Source organism: Protopterus annectens, chromosome 15.part0, assembly GCF_019279795.1.
Source record: "Protopterus annectens isolate FY-2018-M chromosome 15.part0, PAN1.0, whole genome shotgun sequence".
Lineage (NCBI taxonomy): Eukaryota > Metazoa > Chordata > Ceratodontiformes > Protopteridae > Protopterus > Protopterus annectens.
In genome coordinates, this window is record NC_056749.1 from 508,493,597 (window position 1) to 508,515,598 (window position 22,002).

A 22,002-nucleotide genomic window follows, 5' to 3' on the forward strand; every position below is an offset into this window, starting at 1 on the left:
AAGGTAAGTGGTGTGCACCATCTTCCCCCATCCATGGCTTTTGTGACTGTCTCAAAGAAGTCAACCAGATTTAACAGACATGATCTCCCCTTGACAGAGTCAAACTGTGTGGGGTCAAGTGTCTGTAGGTCGCCAATGTCCCTGTTAATGAGGTCCATGATAATCCGTTCCATGGCCTTGCAGATCAGGCTAGTTAGGCTAATGGGTCTATAATTTCCTGGATTGGTAGACACTCCACCTTTGTGTAAAAGAATGACAGTGGCTGTCCTCCACTCAGTAGGACAAAGCCAGAACTCAGGCTTTGGTTGAATAGGGTGCCTAATGGTGCTGCAAGTTCATGCCTGAGTTCATTTAGAATGCAGTCTGGGATGTTATCAGGTCTCATGGAGGCTGTATTTTTTTGCCTTTGAGAGGGCAGTGATGACCTGTTTCCTAGAGATAAGGGGTGAGGCACAGGTACTGGGGGACAGAGGGGAGACATTTTTGCTGAATCTGTCAGCCTGTAGATTGGCTATATCTACAGCATTTGTGTACGTGGTGTCCTTGACCACCAGTTCTGAACAGACCTGGGTGCTTCCTTTGAGATTGCGGACATATGTGAAGAAGCCTTATGATTCTTTCTAATAGATGTGGCCAATTTGGACTCAAAGTTGGCTTTAGAGGATTTCACTAATACTCTTATTTGCTTGTTCAGGCTAAGGATAAATTGATTCCAATTGGGCACCTGCTCCTTCTTGGTCCTGAACAGCAATTTTTTTTCCTTTTGTTATATAGTTTATTTATTGCAGATGTCCAACAGACAGGTAAACTCTTCCTTGCTGATGATTTTGTCCTGTCAGGGATTCCTGATTCCATGCATCTATATAAATGCTCGTATAGTATTTAAGAGTAGATTTGGACATTGGTGCCATTTCCTATAGAGGGGGAGGAGGCTGTGAAACTCTTTATACCATCCCTCAGGAGGTTGTAATCAGCTTTGGAAAAGGTTTTTGTTTGACCATAGCTAGAGGGGGTCAGGGCAGATGGTGACTTTGAACATGACCGCTTTATGGTCAGATCTTACTGGGGAGGATGATACCATAGGAGTGTTGCAGTGGTTACTCATGTTGGCTAATAGCAAGTCCAAGATATTTTCACCTCTTGTGGAGGTATCGACTAGCCGTTCCAAGGCACGTGCATTGATAAAATTGAGGAATCTTTGGGCATTTGTGTTCTGGCATGAGTAGTTTTTCCAATCTATGGTTGGGTAATAAAGTCACCCAGGATCAGGGTAAAGGGTTGAATCTTGATAGATTTGAAGAGGTCCAGATAGGTGGAGTCAGCATCTTCATTCAAATTTGGGGCCTGTAGCTAGCTATAATTTGAATAGGGGCCTTGTAAATGGTTAACTTCCCCTGGAGTGTCTCCTGTGCTTCATACTGTTTGACCAGCCTGGAGGTGTGTGTATCTTTAATATATATATATATATATATATATATATATATATATATATATATATATATATTGAAACTCCACCTCCGTTGGCTTTGTTGCCCACATTTTGGGGTCGGAGTGTACAATAAGATGAGTAACCATGTAAGGCTGGGGTGCTATTCACAGCCTTGAAACAGGTTTCTCTGACTGCACAAATGACATCTTCCAGGGTTAAGAATGCTTGCAATGAGTGCAGTTTCATGTTTAGACTCCTAGCATTTAGCAGCATGCCCTTTAATTTGCATTTTGTTGAGATTTTTATGTTGGCAGTATCAACCTCATGACTTTTCCTAAAAAAGGCACTATGGGGGAGGCAAGGGCCTTTGTCAGAAGCCTTAAGCCAAAGTGAGACAGATGCAGGCCATCTCTAGCAAAGCATTGTGGTCTGTCAATCATATCTTCCCAGGCTGTCAGGGACTGGATCCCTCTGGAATGACACCAGAAACTAAGCAAATTGTTAAAGTCAATCATTTTCTGTTTGTATTGATGCATCATTCTTGTTGATGGTAGAATGCTGCTTAAGGCTAGGGACATACCTGCTGGGGCACACATTCAACGAGCTCAATCATGTCTCTCTTCATATAGTCCAGGGAGGTATGTCTCAAGTCATTCATGCCAACATGGACTATGACCAAGTCCTAACAATACCTGATGTTGAGAGACTTGAGTGTGTGTGCGATATGGTGGATTCTGGCACATGGCAAACAACTAGCTATAACTTTCTCCTTATCTAGCCTGGTGAGAGGCACATCTGTGTGTCTCACAATGGAGTCTCCTCTGACTAATATTTTGGGTTTATGGCTAGGACTTAGTGGTTGCAAGATGCTGGTGTGTGGATTATGCATGGAATGTGGTGTGGAGGCTTGTGGAGTTCTCATGTGTTTTTGCCTCTGAGGTCTCCTTTGGGTTTGTTTTTGTTGAGAAACTCTGCATATGTGGGTGTTTGTTGTGTAGTAGTGGGTGGTGTTTGAGGTGTAGTGATTGTGTTGACAACCTTCTCAGTGCCAGATATACTGGCTTGTGAAGGAGAGAGCATAGACTCTAGCTTTTTTATGTAATTGCATATCTTCAAATTGTGTTCCTAGGTGGTAATAGTAGATAGTTGTCTGTGTACTTGAGGCAGTTGCTACACTGTCTCAGATGCCCATGTCAACCAGGATGGCAGGAGAAACCATAGGAAATGATCTATCCATATTTGTCAGGATCTGAGGGAGTGAGGCCAGGGAGAGCTGAAGAGTAGGCCTAAAGCCCAAGTGCTTAAATCAAAACTAGGTGGCTTAGAATAACACTTTTAATTTACACAGGCCAAAAACAAACAGTAATAAATGCAGCAGAGAAGATGCAATTGAACACTTTAGAGAACAAGTAGCAGAAAAAACAAGATGAAGTGATGGGGTAGGAGGAGGAAACAGAAATCCTGTAAAAGCATCTGAGTAATTTTTTTTTTCATTATTTATTTTAGTAAAGTTTAAAGGGAGAAAGGAGATAATTCAAGGTTAAGAAACTAAAGGGGTCGACCTTCCCAAATGTTCTCTTTGTATTAGGTAGAATGAGCTAATGACACTGGACTGGAAGGAGTTTTCTCAGATAAAATTTACACAAGGGGTATAAGAACATGACACCAATAGGGGGAAGATGTAAAACTATGCTACAGCTACTATTATAGGCAGAAAAATACTACAGAAATGTTTATCACAGCAGAAAAACAGCAGTGAAGCACTAAATGAAAGTTTTAAACAAATAAAGGAGCAAGGAGACTATAGAGAATGGTTTTAACTGCAAACAAATCAGATATATAATATACTTCTTGGCAGGAAATCAAAACAAATAAACAGATGCTTAACAAATAGAGAAAATTTCCAGTTAAAACCTTTCACACAGTGAAACTAACTAAAAAGCTTTACTAACAGTGTGACTGTAATAAAAGTGATTTAACAGACCTTGTAAGGCAGACAATTTCAGTACAATAGTGCAGATTAGTTTATAGCAATAAAATGCAGTAAAAATAGTAGGCAGCAGACAATAAAATGTGATATAAATAGTTAGAATAAGCAATAACTAGTAAAAACCAAAAAAACTGGATATTTATTGTTATATATCACAGATCAGAGTTGTGCTCAGTGCCCCTGCTCCATTCAGCTCAGTGTGAATAAACAAAATTACTCACAAAGGCAGGACCTAAATACCAGAAGGTACAACATGAAACAACTTTAAAAAACTCAGAAGGAGCAATGAGTGCTTACTCCAAGCCCTAGACCTACAGCCGTCTGCTAATTCTAGATGGCCAGGGACATGTGCTCAGAACAAACAACCACTGCAAAGAAACAAGCAGGCCCAGAGATAGCAAATCTGAACTGGGACTATGCTACATCTACTAGCTACACTATTTTAGGCAGACAAAACACTACAGAAATGTTTATCACAGCAGAAAAACAGCTGTGAGACATGCAATGAAAATTTTAAACAGATAAAGCAGCAAGGAAACTCTAGAGAATAACACTTTTTTTCTGTTTTACACTCGATAAACAGCAAATGTGTTGCTCAGCAATTGTAAAATAATGGTGACTGTTAGCTTTCTTTCAGTTCAAACTACATAGCAGTCAATATGCTGCTGTGAAGTGGAGAACTCCATTTTGCAGCGGGTAATACCTGTACATTAACATCCTGTGAAGAATGTTCATTCCCAGTCAGGGTGACAATGTACAGGTCTCCCATTCTCTAACTAAATGCAAAAATAGTTAAAGATTAGAAAAAGAAACAATGTATGCATAGTAAAATTCAAAATGAAAGCAAGAATACAAGCAAAACATAAGAATTAACATACACATAATGACAAACTTTAGTTCTACTTGGGTAATCAGTCAGACATTTAAGTGTGTTGGTAAAGACGATTATACAGTTATAAGTAGCATATGTTCAAAAGAGTAAAAGCTGGGAATGGCATAATTCAGACACAAAGTATAGGGTTGGAGTGTCATCTCTGGTCACTCTTTGTTTATTGGTTAGGCTTGTAGTAGTCTGCAGAATGATTTCCTATGATTTACCTATGAACCAGTAGGACACAATGAATTTTAAACATTAGATGTGTTTTAGATGGGGGGGGGGGGGCACAGTGGTTAAAGCCTTAACCTCAGAGATACAAAGTTCAAGATTTAATTTAATACCCCTTGTTATTGTATAGGCTTGTAATAGCCTGCATACTGAAAGCATAATACTTACCTATGAACATAATCAGTATAGCAGTGGTAACTTCTGATTTATTCATAGCAACAAATTAGTTAGCAAAATAGAAATGCAAAATGATATAGTTATGGGAACAGATCTACTTCAAAACATCAACTTACCACATAGGTGAAACCCAGTTCACCGAGACCACATCATCAAACTGTTAAAATATCAAACACCGGGAACTGCAAAGCCAAACCATGGGAACTGAACCACTTGGCCACCAGGAAAAAATGCAGCAAGTAACACCCACCAGAGTGGGGCGCTTCACCACCCACACCTCACAATGTTGGGGGCTTTGACCCCCACAGACCCCCTAACTAAATATACTAACTCTGAGATTGCACTACCCTAGTAACATGGCAAAGTTCACCATGGTGGCCAAATGGTTCATTTTCCAGCATTAGTCTTCGATGTTGCCAGTGTTCGAAGTTGTAAGGTTTCGACGATGTGTTCTCAATAAACTGGGTTTCGACAATGTGGTAACCTGATGTTTTGAAGTAGACCCAAGGGAGCAGCATGAATTATGGCACATTTTCACTCATTGCACTGATATGTTTACTGGAGAAGTTTAAACTTGATAAATATGAAAAACACTAATATTTTCATACTTCCTTGCTGAAAATAAACATAACACCATTGCAGTAACAATAATCTTATTTTATAATTAAACTGATATACTGCATCTCATCATTTAACTTCAGAATTGAGCCCTTCTTTATCATGACAGCAGCAAAACTTTAGTGTTTAAATATGTAATTCAAAACATATTTCTTTATAATGAACTTTATATACATGGGGAATAAATGTACAGCACATAACAAAGTTGTGCCTAGAGTTATGTGATAGTAAATAGAGATGTGAAATGAAATAAACAGAACATGCAATACTCTTATTTTAAAAAGTTAAGATATAGTGCATGATTGCAAAATGTAAATTTAGGTCTGGGTATTGCTTGTACACCTCTGGTATTTTCATTGATAAGTTGCAATCCTTTGTCATTCTCAAACTGTACCAGCCATGGATTAACTCCCCATTTTCTACATCAAGGTTTCATATATTTCTAAAGTAAAAGATGGCTTCAGAGTCAAAGTGGAGGTCATTTGGGGAGGGTTGGATTCTTTCTAAAGTTTCCATGAGTTTGGAGATACCTTGTTTTGTTTGTAGAGGGCAGCAGTACAAAAGCATGGCTATGTTTGGAAAAGCCCTTTCATTGTAAGTTAGGGTTATCATTAGTCTGTTTAGAATGAATATCCCAAGATGTTCTGATTGAAGACAGTACAAGAATTTGATAGGCAGTAGAGGTGGCAGAAGTACTTCTCATGCAATTTATAAAGCAAATGTGCAGACAGGAAGTTGCCTGTTTCAGCGACTGGTAGACAGATTGTTTTAGTAGATGGCGATTTAGTCTGCAGTTTTGTAATATGGACTGATACATTTGGTTATGTGTTACTTGAAGGATTCTGCTACTTTAGAAATGATATGCAACAAGAATTACTGCTTTGGCTATAGCTTTTGGAGCTTCCATGGCAAGAAGTGTAATACTCTTATAAACAAAGTTAAATTGTCTTTGAAAAGAAAACTGTAGAGAGAATTACCCTATAGAGAAACTAAGAAATTAATTTAGCATGCATATAAATATAAAACAAATAAGGTACCACAGGGTCAATCAAAAGTTATTAATTTAAAAGTCAGCATAACATATTAATTAAATGAGGCTCAAATGACTGACATTAGTGACCTCAGTTGACTGACAGATAAGCTACTGAAAATGATAGTTTTTATACATTTCTAGAATACCAAAGTAAAAACAGTTTTAAGGGATGTGACCAATAAAGTTTATTCAGTTTGTGAAAAGATAGTGTGTTGTTCTTGTTTGTTATGACTTTCATGATGGCTTTGCAATTTTTCCTAGTGATGAATGACATTGTCCTTTTGTATTTCAGGCAGGCTTTATAATGTCAAAATACATTGTTAAATAGAAATAATAAGATGCATGTCAAACTGTGTTAAAGTCTGTACTACAAGTATATACTAAAATCACATTTTTATGATTTTTCACAACTGTGTAGAAGTTTGGTACAATAAATTAAAGTAAAATCTGCCACACGTTTTACATTAATGTTACTTCAGTTTTAGTATTTTGAATTTTAACTAAATTTTCTTTCAGTTAAAAGAGATGGATATTCTTGTTTACATAGGTTTAATATAATGTCATTATTAAAGCAGCATTCTTTGCAATATATATATATATATATATATATATATATATATATATAAAAACATTTTAAACAAATAATATATCATTATGCATAGTAGGTGGCCATGGCAGAGCAGCGTTTAGCGTTGTCGCCTCACAGCAAGAGGTTCTCCAGTTCGATCCAAGGCTGGGGTGCCTTCTGTGCGGAGTGTGCATGTCCTCCCTGTGGTTGCATGGGTTTCCTCCCACATCCCAAAGATATGCTGTAGGTGGATTGCACACACTAAAAATTGGCCCTAGCTGTGAGTGCATGCATGTGTGTGCCTTCTTGGGCTGGCAACTCGACACCGTAAAACTCTACTGCCAAACATGAGTGGACAGGTGATCCGCTGTGGTGACCTCTAACCGGGAAAAGCCAAAAGAAGAAGAAGAAGATTATATCATTATGCATATTGGCACTAATATGATTTTATCCAAATTATACATAAAGCTTCTTCTTCTTTTGGCTTTTCCCAGTTAGGGGTCGCCACAGCGGAACTCTGGTCCACTAATGATTTTACGGTGCCGAGGTGCCAGCTCGACACCCGACCTTCAACAAAGGCATCCCCTACGCATGTCTTTTGAATGCCACACGACCACAGGGAGAACATGCAGACTCCAGACAGAAGGCGCTCCAGCCGAGAATCAAATGGGATAACCTCTTGCTGTGAGCCGACAACACTACCACTGCACCACCACGGCTCCAAATTATACATAAAGCTAAATACAAAAAATAAAACTGATATTGATACAGCAAATCAATATACTAGGCTAATGACCACAAGGGCTTTTTATAACCCTAGCCATGCAACACACCCCAACTGTGTCCCTATGTATTGCCGGCATTTATTAGAGGGGTTATCTTAGACGTTTCTGGGGATTATGCTAGTTTGGGAAATATAATCTGCCTCTGTCTGACAGAAACATAGTGACCAGAGCCAATCCTGTTATAATAAGTAAGTGTAATATTTGGAATAAAAATGGTTTGCCATCATAAACTAAGAAATAGTGGAGATATTTCACATTATGGGGCCTACCCCTTTTACTTTAAGGATCATATTAGTTGTATTATTAAGTGCAAAAGAAAAGTTAAGGAGGATTCTTTTAAATTTTCTTCTAAACAATTGTATTATTTATTTATTTTACATTTGTTAACTGGGATAGACCAACTGGATAGATATCCATTTTCAACAGAGGCCTGGGAAGAAAAGCTCCAGATAACACAGATAGAACATAACAGATATGAGTCAAACATATTTACAAAGCCCTCTAGTAGGTACTCACAATATACACAGTATGTAATAGTATACAAAAACAACAGGTTGCAGCAAATTATTATGAGCAAGAGATGTGTACAATATTTATTTAGATAAGGCATTGAATAAGTAGTGATTAATCAGGGTTAGTACAGGGACAAAGGCCAGTGCTCTTTAAAATACTATTTGAGGCCTTTTTTGAAGAGACTTAAAGAAGGTTCAAGGGTAAGGTTAGATTGAAGTGAATTCCAAGTTTAACCAATGATGCTAGCAAACAAGGAGTCGCCGGTTGAGTTAATGGCTTTGTGGGTTTGGACCAACAGTTTATTGAATGATTGTAGTAGCCTTGAATTATTGTATGGCTTTATGATATTTTTGAGTGCCGGAGTATTTTCAGGGTGGTACTGAATTTTGTGTGCTGCTATAAGCTGATTGAACAGAAGTAGGCTAGGCCTTTCTAGCCACCTGAGAACACTGATGTCTGACAGTTTGTTTGTTTGTTTGTATCTTTCGGCTTTTCCCGGTTAGGGGTCGCCACAGCGGAACTCCCGTCCGCTAATGATTGGCAGTTGATTATTACGTACCGGCTTGCCAGGCCTGACACACAACCTTCAACTAAGGTACATCCATTCACGCATGTCTCCACGCAGAAGACGCTCTAGCTGAGAATCGAACCGGACAGCGTCTTACTGTGAGGTGACAATGCTGCCTCAGCACACAGTGATGTGTCCTATATGTTGAGCCTATGACAAACCTGGCAATATGGTTATAACAGTGAGAGAGCTTACTAAGTACAGTTTTGCTCAAATTGGAAAGTATGGGGGAGACATATAGAAGGGTAGAGAGTAGGTGTGAGTGGGTGATTGCAGTCCTAGCTAATGGAGTTAGAAAAGGTTTGCTTCTATATAATGAGCCAAGCTTCTTCTTAATGTTTTTTATAGTTTTATTGATATGCAGATCGAGTTTGAGATTACTGTCCACTATTACTCCTAAAAGCTTAATATGGTCATCTGGAGAGACAGAGGTACCGTTGTTGGATGCTATGGAGAAGGAAAATGGGGTGGATCTACTGGTGGGGGTAAAGAGGAGCAGTTTCGTTTTTTGGGGATTTAACAACAGACAGTGATTAGAGAGCCAATTTTCAACTGTGTTAAATGTGTTTTGTGTTAAGGTTTGCAGGTCTAAAGGTGAGGAGGCCATACAAATCAGGGTAGAATTGTCTGCATATTGAATGCAGGTTGCATCAGGGATGGCAGTATGAAGATTGTTGATGGACATAGAAAAGAGTAGAGGACCTAGAATAGAGCCCTGAAGGGCACCAAGGGTGAGAGGTGGTAGGGTGGACAGTTTGTCCTGCCATAATACAGCCTGTTGTCTGCCATTCGGATAGGATAGGAACCACTGAATAGCATGGTTATCTAGGGACATGGATTTTAGGGAACGGATGAATAATTTGTGGCTGATCATATCAAAGGCCTTAGATAGGTCTAGAAATATGGCTGAAGAATAGCCTGTTGTTGTTCATATTTTGTAATATGGTATTTTTAAAAGAAAGAAGGGTGGAGGTGGTACTGTGATGTGACCTAAAGCCATGCTGAGAGCTGGCAAGCAGACCGTTCTGAATGAGATAATCCATAAGCTGCTTATGAATACACTTCTCCATTAATTTGGCTAGTGGGGAGAGAATGGCAATGGGTCTGTAGTTAGACAGTTCTGTTGAACTTCCACCTTTGTGGACTGGGATAACATGGGATATTTTCCAGATTGAGGGGATAGTTCCATCAGTTAATGCTCTATTGATTAGGATAGAGATGCGGAATGCTATGGCGTTGGCAGCTTTTTGTAGGTACTGTGCAGGAAGGAGGTCAGCAGAAAGGGTGGTTGGTTTTAGTTTTTTGATAAGGGATTGGATAAAGTGGTAGAGACAGGTTGAAAGTTAAAGAGGGGATGAGAAGTGGGTGTGTTAGTGGTAGAGGTAGAGTGGGTGTGAGTAAGTTGGTTAACTAAGGACTGAATAGTTTCAGTGAAACAGTTCTTAAAGGCAGTGGCAACAGTTTCTGTGGATTTATGGGTGCAGTTTGATGGGGTTGGGGTAATAGATTGTCCAGGATGAAGAAGTCAGTTAATACTTGCCCAAAACTTTTTGGGATTGTTTTGGTATTTAAATTGGAGGTTCTTGTAGTAGTTTTTTTTTCTAGCAAAATGAGTTTTTTTGTATCATTTCTAAGTTGATGATATTTCACTTGGTTAAGGGGGACTTTAGTTGTTCGCCATTTGGTCCAGGCTATATTTCTAAGTTTGATTTTTATCTTAGTTTCCTTTGTGAACCATAGAGCAGTATTAGATTTAGTCTTTATAGTACATGCAGGAGCATGGGAGTCAAGGATGCTGAGGAATTTATTGTTAAAGAAAGTTACAGCTTCATCTAGTGGTAGATTTTTTAGGATTGACCAGTTGACCAATTTAAGTTAATTTAGGAAGTTAGTAGGATTGAAGCTTTTATCTACACCAATATTTCCAATTTCTGCCCCATTGCCCTACTCTCTCCAATATCCAAAATTCTAGAAAAAGGTGTCAACCACCAACTTATACCTTTCTTAACCAAGAATCAACTCCTAACACCCACCCAACATGGCTTCCGCCCCAGCCACAGCACCATAACTGCCCTACTATCCTTCCTAGAAACAGTCAATCGAGCCCGAGATTCTGGACTACTAGTATCCACAGTACTCCTAGATCTCTCTAAAGCATTTGACACCATTTCCCATAAACACCTTCTCTTTCATCTCGCCAACCTTAATCTCTCCCGTAATACTCTATCCTGGTTCTCCAGTTACCTATCAGATAGATCTCAAGCTATCAGATGGAAGAACTCTACCTCTTCCTTCTTACCAACACCCACCGGCATTCCCCAGGGGTCCATCCTTGGACCCATGCTTTTCAACATCTTCATTAAAAACCTTCACACGGTCATCCCTGACACAACAGTTATCCAATACACTGATGACTCAACTTTAGTCTGTGCCACCTCTAACCTTCCTGAACTACTGACTAAAACCCAAATAGCATTTTCTACCACTGAGAACTGGATGCACCAAAACCATCTCTCTCTCAACTCATATAAATGTAAAATACTACTTTTCCCTCCCTCCAGGGCTTTCGCTTATGACAAAAATGCTTTCAAAGTCCTAAGCCAAACCAACACTGCTATAGAAGTGGTCCCTTTTGCAAAACTTCTTGACATTACCATAGATGAACACCTTAAATTCTATAACCACATACAACAAAACATAAAGAAAAACCACCAAAAGTTAGGTATGCTCTATAGGAATAACCTCTTTCTCTCCAACTCCTCTAGGCATACCTTGGCAACTACCTACCTTCTACCTTCTTTACTATATGGAGCCCCTCTTGTAACTAATCTGTCTTCTTCCAGCACCTCAAAACTTGAAATTTGCTATAATAAGATCTCTAAATTTGCAAATAAATCCAAAACCTCTGCTCACCACTGCCTTACCCTACAATCCCTGAACTGGCTAGAACTCTCTAACCACCTAGACTATCTTCAACTAACCACTGCTCACAAATTAATATTCTACCCAGATAAATGCCCAGCCTTATCAAACATCCTTCCTCCATACATCCCAAACAGATCTCTGAGATCTGAACACCAAAATTTAATTTCTATCCACAAACCCAAACTTCCTGCTGGCCAGCTTCTACTCTCTTTCTCTCTAGGAAAGAAATGGAACTCTCTCCCTCCTTCACTTAGGACTATGCCAAACTCAGAAACCTTCAAGACCCAACTTTTCTCATACCTGTCATTCAAATGGAAATGTTCCTGCTTACATCCTACCTAAATTTAAGGGAATTCCCCAATGAACTCTTCATACTCCTTGCTCCACTCTTCCCTTGAACTAATATTTATATTCTCCTAAAATAGACTTAAGCTGATAGTCACTGATTAAGCAATTCTCTTACCTGACTCCAAGTATGTAAATATTGTAAATATCACAGTATTTCTATTGTCTGCACAGCAAGTTTTTACCTTACTTAATTAAAACATCTGCATGCACACTGCCCCCCTTCTAATGTAAAATCACAAGAAACCGCAGATCTTTATTTTACAGACAGTTGATCATGCTGTGCTGAATGGAAATACCTGTAAACTGTGTTCTCTATTATCTGTTAACTGTGTTTTATGATGTACATTGTATGCATTTGCATTTCCTTACTGTATGAATTTTATACATGTAATTTACCTTTAACATTATGTAACCATTATTGTATTGCTTATGGAGCTTTTCTCCCCGGGCCTCCACTGAAAATGGGCACATTCTGGCCCAGTGGACTTCCCCGGTAATCAAACTGAAAATAAAATAAAATAAATAAATAACTAATTTCTGATTGTTTTGTACGTAGTCTTGTGGTGGGTTCTGACATATGCTTAATAATATAAGTTAGTGTATGATCACTTAGGTCATTGGGGATAGTGTCAGTTGTATACAAGCTTGTGTGGCTATTGATAAGTACCCAATCTAAGATACTTCCCCTGTTGGTGGGTTTACTAATCCTAGTGGGAGAGATTATTATTTGTGTGAACCGGATCAGATTTATATAGGTGACAGGGGATTCAGCTGAGCAGGTACACCAGTCAGTGTTAAAGTCACCAAGAACAATGGTTTCTTGGGGGTAGATAGTGGATAACCATTGGAGGATATCTTCCAGAGTGCTTATTTTATTGCATGGGGGAATATAGACACAGACAATATTGATACTCTTATTATTGTTAATTTGCAGTTTGGTAATGAGGATTTCTGTGTTATTAAATGGGGGTGGTTGAACTGGATCTCTATTAACACTTAATATATATTTGTAAAGAACTCCTATCCCACCTTCCTTCTTACCTGTTCGGTCAAATCAGGGTATGTTATAGCCCGGGGGTAATACCCCATTATCGGTTTAAGCCAGATTTCTGTAAGACACATTATGTCTGGGGAATGAACTGCTAAGAGGGCATGCAGGTTGGAGATTTTATTATTTATACTTGAAAGTTCAAGTGAAATGTCAGGCAAGCATTTGCAGGACTGTTAAGGGGTAGTTTATCAATGGGGTTGTTGGTGTAGACGCTATTGTCACCAGGTGGAGACGGGCCAGGGTTGGGATTGATGTCATCATCTTTAACAAGGTTATATTGAAATCTGATTATGAGCTTTAGAAACTTGTGAATAAGTCTTAGATAGTGCTTGTCCCTTGGATTAGATTTTAAGGTTTTAATTAGGTGATGAGGGTTTGGATGTGTGGGGGATAGTTAGGTAAGCTAACTTGTAAGAGAAGTCTGGGGTGGTAGTTTGACATTTTGGGTAGTGGAATCCATGGTGGTACTGGTTTTAATAGGTGCTGAGGAGATAAAGGATGAGGATCAGGCAGAGTAGAGAAAATACTAGTGTTTTTGTTGATGCTAGCATAGCAAGGGGCCTGGCCATTATAGGGCACAATTTTCAACCAGGATTTGGCAGGAAAGGAAGGAGAAAATTTGGGTTGTAGAGAGGGAGTGCCACTTGGTGATGTGTGAGATGCTGGTTGGGAGGAAGAAGCAGGGGGAGTGGCTAGGATAGTATAAATTTAACAGTACTAGGGGTGGGTGGGAATAGGGGGCAGTGCGAACCCCGAGAGCAGCAGGGCTAAACTGGACCACAAGATTTATACATCAATTAAGTAAAACATAAGTTTATAATGGGGATGTAAGTTATTTCCCTTACTACATTTTGAAGATGGATCCCAGAGGAGTGGGTATTGATATAGCCTCTAATAAGAATGGTTCGTGGGGAGGGTAGTAGCAGTTATCTATGTGAGATTGGGTAGTTAGAACTGGTTGCAGAGCAACCCCAGCAGGAGGGAGTCCAAAAAGAAAAGAAAAAAAAACAGTCAGGAGCCAGGAAATGTAAGTAAGACAATACTCTGGGTTAGAGCTTTACAGCTTTGAGAAACCAAATGTTACTAGAAAGCTCTTTAAGGATGAATAGAGTTAAGGGAATTGGGAATGAACTAAAGGTTTATTTTGGAATAGTTTTAACTTTAGACTCTGGACCTCACCTATTTGCATACAGATGGAATAAGGAATTTTTACAATTAGTAGAGTATGTTCCTACATAGTGGCTGACTTCATTAAAGCTCTCCAAGTTGGAAGCTGAATGTAGCTCACTGCAGCTGTGCTTACCTCACTATGATAGTCACAAAGTAAGAGAACATTGTTAAAAACAATTCTGTAGCATTCACCTAATAATTAATTGTACTGGAAGGCGTGTATATAAAAGTTGAGATTTCCCAGGGCTTATTTGAGCTTTTGCTGAAAATTTGCTTCAGAACCAAAAGTGTGTGTGGGGGCGGGATGAGATCCTGAGGCTTGTGGATGGCCCGAACGAACTGCAAAGAGAAAAAATAGTGTGAGCAGAAAGTGAATAGTACAGTTCTAGGAGAAAGGGAGACAACTGGGAGAGTAGAGGATATTAGTCAGAGAGTGATGGAAGGATTATCAAAAGACAAAGGGTGGGTACAAGAAATGGTACAATAATTAGGTATACAAAGTAGGTAAACAAAAAACAATTTAAATTTTGGATTCCAGTATCTTGTTGTAAACCTAAGGATCATTTGGAAAAGTTCCTCCATCCTGTCCAGACCTACAGCATGTGTGCTTCACGAGCAGTCATTTCTGAATCACTTCAGCTACACTGAAACACATTAATTGTGGCCACATATTCCAAACAAGCATCAAGGACCTCACAAATACTCAGGCAAGAAGGATAACCACCTGGAAATAGTTCACCTTTGAATCACTTAAGCTACCCTGAAACACATTACTTGCAGCCACATATTCTAAACAAGCATGGGGAACATCACAGTTACTCGGGTAAGAAGGAGAACCACCTGAAAATAGGTCAGCTGTTGAGGGGAATTTTATTTTAACTAAACTAGAGAAATCACTCTAAAAGGCTTTAAGTGTATCTAGTGAGCACATTGCATGGGTTGTTACCTGAAACAGGTTTTTCTGGCCACTACCTAACCCAATGAACCTACATTTAGCTGTAAATACAAGTAGCACATATAAAATATCACACTCATGTAACCCTGCTGCTGAAAAAGGATATAGTCCTGAGTATATTCTAATAAACCCTGGCTAAGCAGTAATTAATCTGTAACTTTTGTTAATAAAAGGCTGTAATCACCAGCAAGTGACTTAACCCTTACTTTTGAAATAAATTGCTTCTGAACTGGAAAACAAGTTAACTGGGTTAAAATAAACCTGGATAGCTGATACATGTTCTTTTAGTGTATGCCATGGTCTGGCTGTACCCAGTCCATTCACCCTTGCTGCACTCAGGCTCACTCCAGTCCCCTACCCATTTCCCACCCACCTCTGCTACACCTAAATTTATCTTAAACTAGTCACACCCATTAGCCCTATTACCCAACCCAACTAACAAACTAACTTACATCACTTTTACATAGTACTACTATCCCCTATAACAAAATATCAATACTTATAAGTAATATAATTCTCCCAAATATTACAATATAGCAATACATTTGCAAAAATCATTACTATCACTAACAGTTAAATAAATCAGCATGATACCCATCCATATTACTGCAATAATAGTCCTAACAATAGCAGCAAACCTCACTTCATGCCACATTATTCTCAATGGGTAGGCAACTCCCTATAATACTCAATTTCCCTACCCACCACAAATAAAACCTTTAAATATTAAAATATCACCCTCAATCTACAATATTACTTATATTGATCAGATTACCTATACTATACCATCATCTTCTTTTGGCTGTTTCCGTTAGGGGTCGCCACAATGGATCACCTGTTGCCATTTCTTCCTGTCCTCTGTATCTTGCACTGTCACACCAACCACCTGCATGTCCTCTCTCACCACATCCATAAACCTTATCTTAGGCCTCCCTCTTTTCCTTTTACCTGGTATCTTCATCCTTGGCATCTTTTTCCCAATATACTCTGCATCTCTTCTCAGAACATGTCCAAACCAACGTAATCTTGCCTCTCTGGCTTTGTCTCCAAACCTTCCAACCTGGGCTGACCCTCTAATATACTTATTCCTAATCCTGTCCACCCTCATCACACCCAGTGCAAATCTTAACATCTTTAACTCTGCCACATCCAGCTCAAACTCCTGCCTTTTTGTCAATGCCACTGTCTCCAACCCATATAACATAGCTGGTCTCACTACCCTCTTGTAGACCTTCCCTTTCACTCTTACAGGTACTCGTCTGTCACAAATCACTCCTGACACTCTTCTCCACCCACTCCATCCTGCCTGTACTCTCTTCTTCACCTCTCTTTCACACTCACCGTTACTCTGAACTATTGTCCCCAAGTTTTTAAACTCATCCACCTTCGTCACCTCTACTCCTTGCATCCTCACCATTCCTCTATCCTCCCTCTCATTCACACACATATATTCTGTCTTTGTCCTGCTGATCTTCATTCCTCTTCTCTCTAGAGCATATCTCCATCTCTCCAGGGTCTCTTCCACCTGTTCCCTACTCTCACTACAGATCACAATGTCATCTGCAAACATCATAGTCTATGGGGACTCCTGTCTGAACTCGTCTGTCAACCTGTCCTTCACCATTGCAAATAAGAAATGGCTCAGAGCTGATCCTTGATGTAACCCCACCTCCACCTTAAACACATCCGTCACTCCCACCGCAGACCTCACCGCTGTCACACTACCCTCGAACATATCCTTTACCACTCTTACATACTTCTCTGACACTCCTGACTTCCTCATACAATACCACAACTCCTCTCTAGGCACCCTGTCATATGCTTTCTCCAAGTCTACAAAAACACAATACAACTCCTTCTGACATTCTCTGTACTTATCCATCAACACTCTCAGAGCAAACATCGCATCTGTAGTGCCCTTTCCCGGCATGAAACCATACTGCTGATCACTAATCATTACCTCCCTTCTTAACCTAGCTTCCACTACTCTTTCCCATAACTTCATGCTGTGACTGATGAATTTAATCCCTCTGTAGTTACTACAGCTCTGCACATCACCCTTATTCTTAAAAATCGGTACCAAAACACTTTTTCTCCATTCTTCAGGCATCCTCTCACTTTCCAAGATTTCATTAAACAATCTGGTTAAAAACTCCACTGCCATTTCACCTAAACACCTCCATGCTTCCACAGGTATGTAATCTGGGCCAACAGCCTTTCAATTCTTCATTCTCTTCATAGCTATCCTTACTTCCTCCTTGCTAATCCATTGCACTTCATGATTCACTATCCCTACATCATCCAACCTTCTCTCCCTCTCATTCTCTTCATTCATCAACCCCTCAAAGTACTCTTTCCATCTCCTCAACACACACTCCTCACTTGTGAGTATATTTCCCTCATTATCCTTTATCACCTTTACCTGCTGCACATCTTTCCTAGCTCGGTCCCTCTGTCTAGCCAATTGGTACAGGTCCTTTTCTCCCTCCTTAGTGTCCAACCTTTCATACAACTCTTCATATGCCTTATCCTTAGCCTTTGCCACCTCTCTCTTTGCCATGTACCTCATCTCCTTATACTCCTGTCTACTTTCTTCATCTCTCTGACAATCCCACTTCTTTGCCAACCTCTTTGCCTGTATACTCTTCTGTACTTCCTCATTCCACCTCCATGTCTCCTTGTCATCCTTCCTCTGTCCCAATGTGATACCAAGCACCTTTCTAGCTGTCTCCCTTACTAGCTCTGCTGTAGTTACCCAGCTATATCACTGAAATATAACACACTCATAGTAAAACCCCTCAAGACCATAATGCATATTGCCTTACAGTTAACCCTTAACAGAGACATCCATCCAAACCCTGGCTCCTCACCAATTCATTCCAACAAACACCTCAATATGGTAGTCGTACTTTACTAAACCTCTCTCGGAAAGGATCTGAACTCCTATTATTAAATTTGAACATTAGAAGTATTGTTAAAACCCAACAACTTCATGCCTCTCTCACCCATTACTCTCCCAACATTGCACTGATTACTGAAACCTGGTTAAAATCAGAAATTAACTATAAAGAAATTCTACCTCCAGGTTACAGTATGTATAGGGTAGATAGAAAGGGGAAAATGGAGGGGGAATAGCCATTCTGTTTAAAAGTAACCTTGTTCTAGATATCCTACAACAAAATACTCCTGACTTCAGTAATGCAGATGTAATCTTTATAAAACTTAAGATCAACTTCAAAAAATAGTTAAACATAGTTGGAACCTATATACCTCCAGTTAACTATATCTCCACCCTAAAACACAGCATATACTGGTCCTCAACTCTTTTCCACAGGAGAGAATTATTATGGGAGATTTCAACATAGATTGGAATACTTGTAACTCACAAAATTCTTCAAATCACAAAAACATCCAAGCCCCCACTAAAATTGATAAAATATCAAATAGGCAGTCCATCCTGGACTGGATATTAACTAAAAGACCTTTTCTGTCTTTACATGCTGTTTGTCTTCCAGGTAGTCTCAGCAATCATCTTCCAACTTTTCTACTTAGGCAGAAAATAAATCCAGTGAAACTTACCAGCTATCATGAAATTAGGAACAAACAAAAAAAAACTTTAATGCTCAAAATTTCATATCCACCCTTAAACTCTGTAATTGGGTATCACTGAAACTTCTCCCCTAGAGGAAGCTACAGAATAATTCAACTTAACTTTTCTGAACATTCTGAATAGACTAGCTCCCAGGAACAATAAAAATAAAGGCTAACTACGCCCATGGTCAACAAAAGAAGCCAGATCACTGTAAAAAGAGAAAGAGAAACTTGGAATCTGTGTCAAAAAAGCAAAACACAAATGACTAACAGGCATATCAAGAACATAGAAATAAAACTTAAAAACAAATCAAACAGGACAAGATTAATCACTGCCAAGACATTCATACTAAACATCAAAATGACCCTCAGAAGTTTCGGTCTGCTATTAATAGAATCCTGCAACCTGGAAACACTGGTCTACTTCACAATGTCGAAAGCCGACAATATTGAAGCTGATATTGTCGGCAGCACAACATCGAAAGTGAAGAACATCGTGCAGGTAAACGGAAATCTCCATAGGGGGAGATTTCCATTTACCTCAATGTAGTGCGATCTCGGAGTTGGAATATTTAAGTAGGGGGGGTAAAGGGGGGCTTGCCCCCATCCTACGCTAGTTAGTTTTTATTTTTGTTTGTTTTTTTTAATGTTATTCGATGTTTTACTACATCGATCACTAGAGGCGGACCTGTAGTGATTCGATGTAGTAAAATTTCGATAACGTGATATAGACGCGGAAAAACTAGTATCCCACCCATATAACTACTAACAATTCAGGCTCCATAGCTCTATAGTTGAAGTATTTCACAGATCCCATACTAGCCATCACAAATAATAACTGCTCCATCACCTTCACAGAAATTCCCACAGCAAGCCCAGATAGCAGCAACTCTGATTTCCAACCTGTACAGACACTTTAAAAAAGTACTGAACAAAACTCAAACCAAAAACCATAGCAGTTGATAATCTACCAACAGAATATCTCAGTTTGTCTGCTGATACCATCTCCTAACCAGTATCCATTTTAATAAACCAATCCATCTCCAAACAAAAGTTACCAAGAATCTGGAAAATTTCACACATCATTCCACTACACTAAGGGGGGAATCATCCCATTTAGTGAATACAAAGCTATGCTAATGCACCAACCCTCCATAACGTATGAGTGCCTTCCTGCAACTCTCCCCCTCGCTATAAAGTTCCTCTATCCTCTCTTCCCCAGTCTTCATATCTTCTCTGCACCATCTGTTCCTTCAGAGTAATTAGTCTGACTAAATCTCTGCCCCCAAAACTTCCAGCAGTTTTTCTGGATTAGTAACTGGTCTATTTTCTGTTTGTTATTATCTCTCTCTGATAATATAGTATTATTTACCTGTGCTATCTCTCCATAGTTATGCATTTACATAAAATATTTGGCAGCTAGACATATCAGTACCCTGCATTATTAGAAATGTGTATAGCCCTTAGTCTATATATGTAAAATCGATGTCTTAAGAACTCGGTATGTATTACACTGTAACTTTGTGCTGCTTCTCTGTTGTAATGTTTTGATCTGTTGTACAATTCTCCTGTTGTAAAAGTGGAACTTTTCTCCACAGGCCTCTGCTGAAAAGGGACTGCTTGAAGTCAGACTTTCCTGGTAAACAAATGTAAAATAAATTAAATAAATACTTAAATAAAATTGTCCTGTATATTAGAATGAATCAACTCATTCCATTATGGAGCATTAACATTTACTTCACCTGTAAAAATGCATGAAAAAGAAGTGGATACAAAATGAGGCTTACTATGCAGCAGCATCAAAATCTGCCTGGAAAAGGCTAGGATATTCTCAGCAGTAGATGGGAAATGAAGGATGAGATGAGTGAGATTTTGTACCTTGACGCATTCAGCAAACTGATGTAGGACTATACTCCCAAAACCCACAATTATATCTGCCAAGATGAAGTTGATCAGCTGAGAATATAAAGAACAGTCGATTAATTTTGAAGGTAACAGAAATTTCTTAAGGATAGAACTCTTTGCGGAAGCTAATAGAACAAATTTCTCTGGAAAGTCTATATTATATAAATGAACACACTGAATGGTGAACGGTATATAATTGATCAACAATCCCCGAAAACCCAAATGTTGAACATACAGATGAGCATTTTTTTTCCCAGGGAAAAAAAATTGCTGATCCATAAAAAAGAAAAAAAAAATCAAAACACTTTGCCCCCCACATCCCCCTACTTAATTATACCAAATCCGAGATTGCACCACAGTGGAGGAAATGGCAAAGTCCCAGAAATAGCCCAGTGATTTTTTTCTTAGGGAAAAAATCTCTGTTCCGTGCTTTCAGTATTTTGCCATTTCGCATAATGACTTTTGACTAAACAGCATTAGCAATTCATTGCATTCGCTAAATAATAGGGACCCAGTAATTATAATAAATTCCTACAAAGAACTCGAATCAACCAATCCACAAAGAAAAAAAAAATAATAATAATATATATATATATATATATATATATATATATATATATATATATATATATATATATATATATATATATATATATATATATATATATATATGTGTGTGTATTTAACAGACGAGGTTCTGATGAAGTCTAAGTTATTATTAGATGAAAGCACTTAACCAGATGGATTTTAAATAAAACTTGTGTTTGATAGTATCATTGGTTTACCTATCCAGTGTCTTCTTGGTGGACTCGTATATATTTTTTCTTTGTGGATTGGTTGATTCGAGTTCTTTGTAGGAATTACTTAGCTGGCTTTCACATGAATTCACTGGGTGAGCTTCCTTTGATTTTTTCACCCATTAGGAGGCATGAAATTCAGAAGCTCCAGTCTGAAATGTCTATCATTAGGGGTGAACTTACGAGACTGATTGAGCTGTGTAGCCAACCAGGGAAAACAGCTGATTTAGGAACCGAACGCATCTCTACGTTACGGTCATGTGACCAAAGTAAGTCTCCTCAGGAAGGAAGGAACTATGGCGCAGGTGTAATATCCAGCATTACGCCAGAAAATATCGGCACCTCTTATAGTGTGGTTGTGGGCAACGAAAGGATGAAATAACTTTGTAGTCCTGGTTCTAAGGGTCGAGGCAACAGTACGGAGGACAAATATTTAATTTCTGGTGCCAAACCAAAGAGAATGGTTCCCAAATG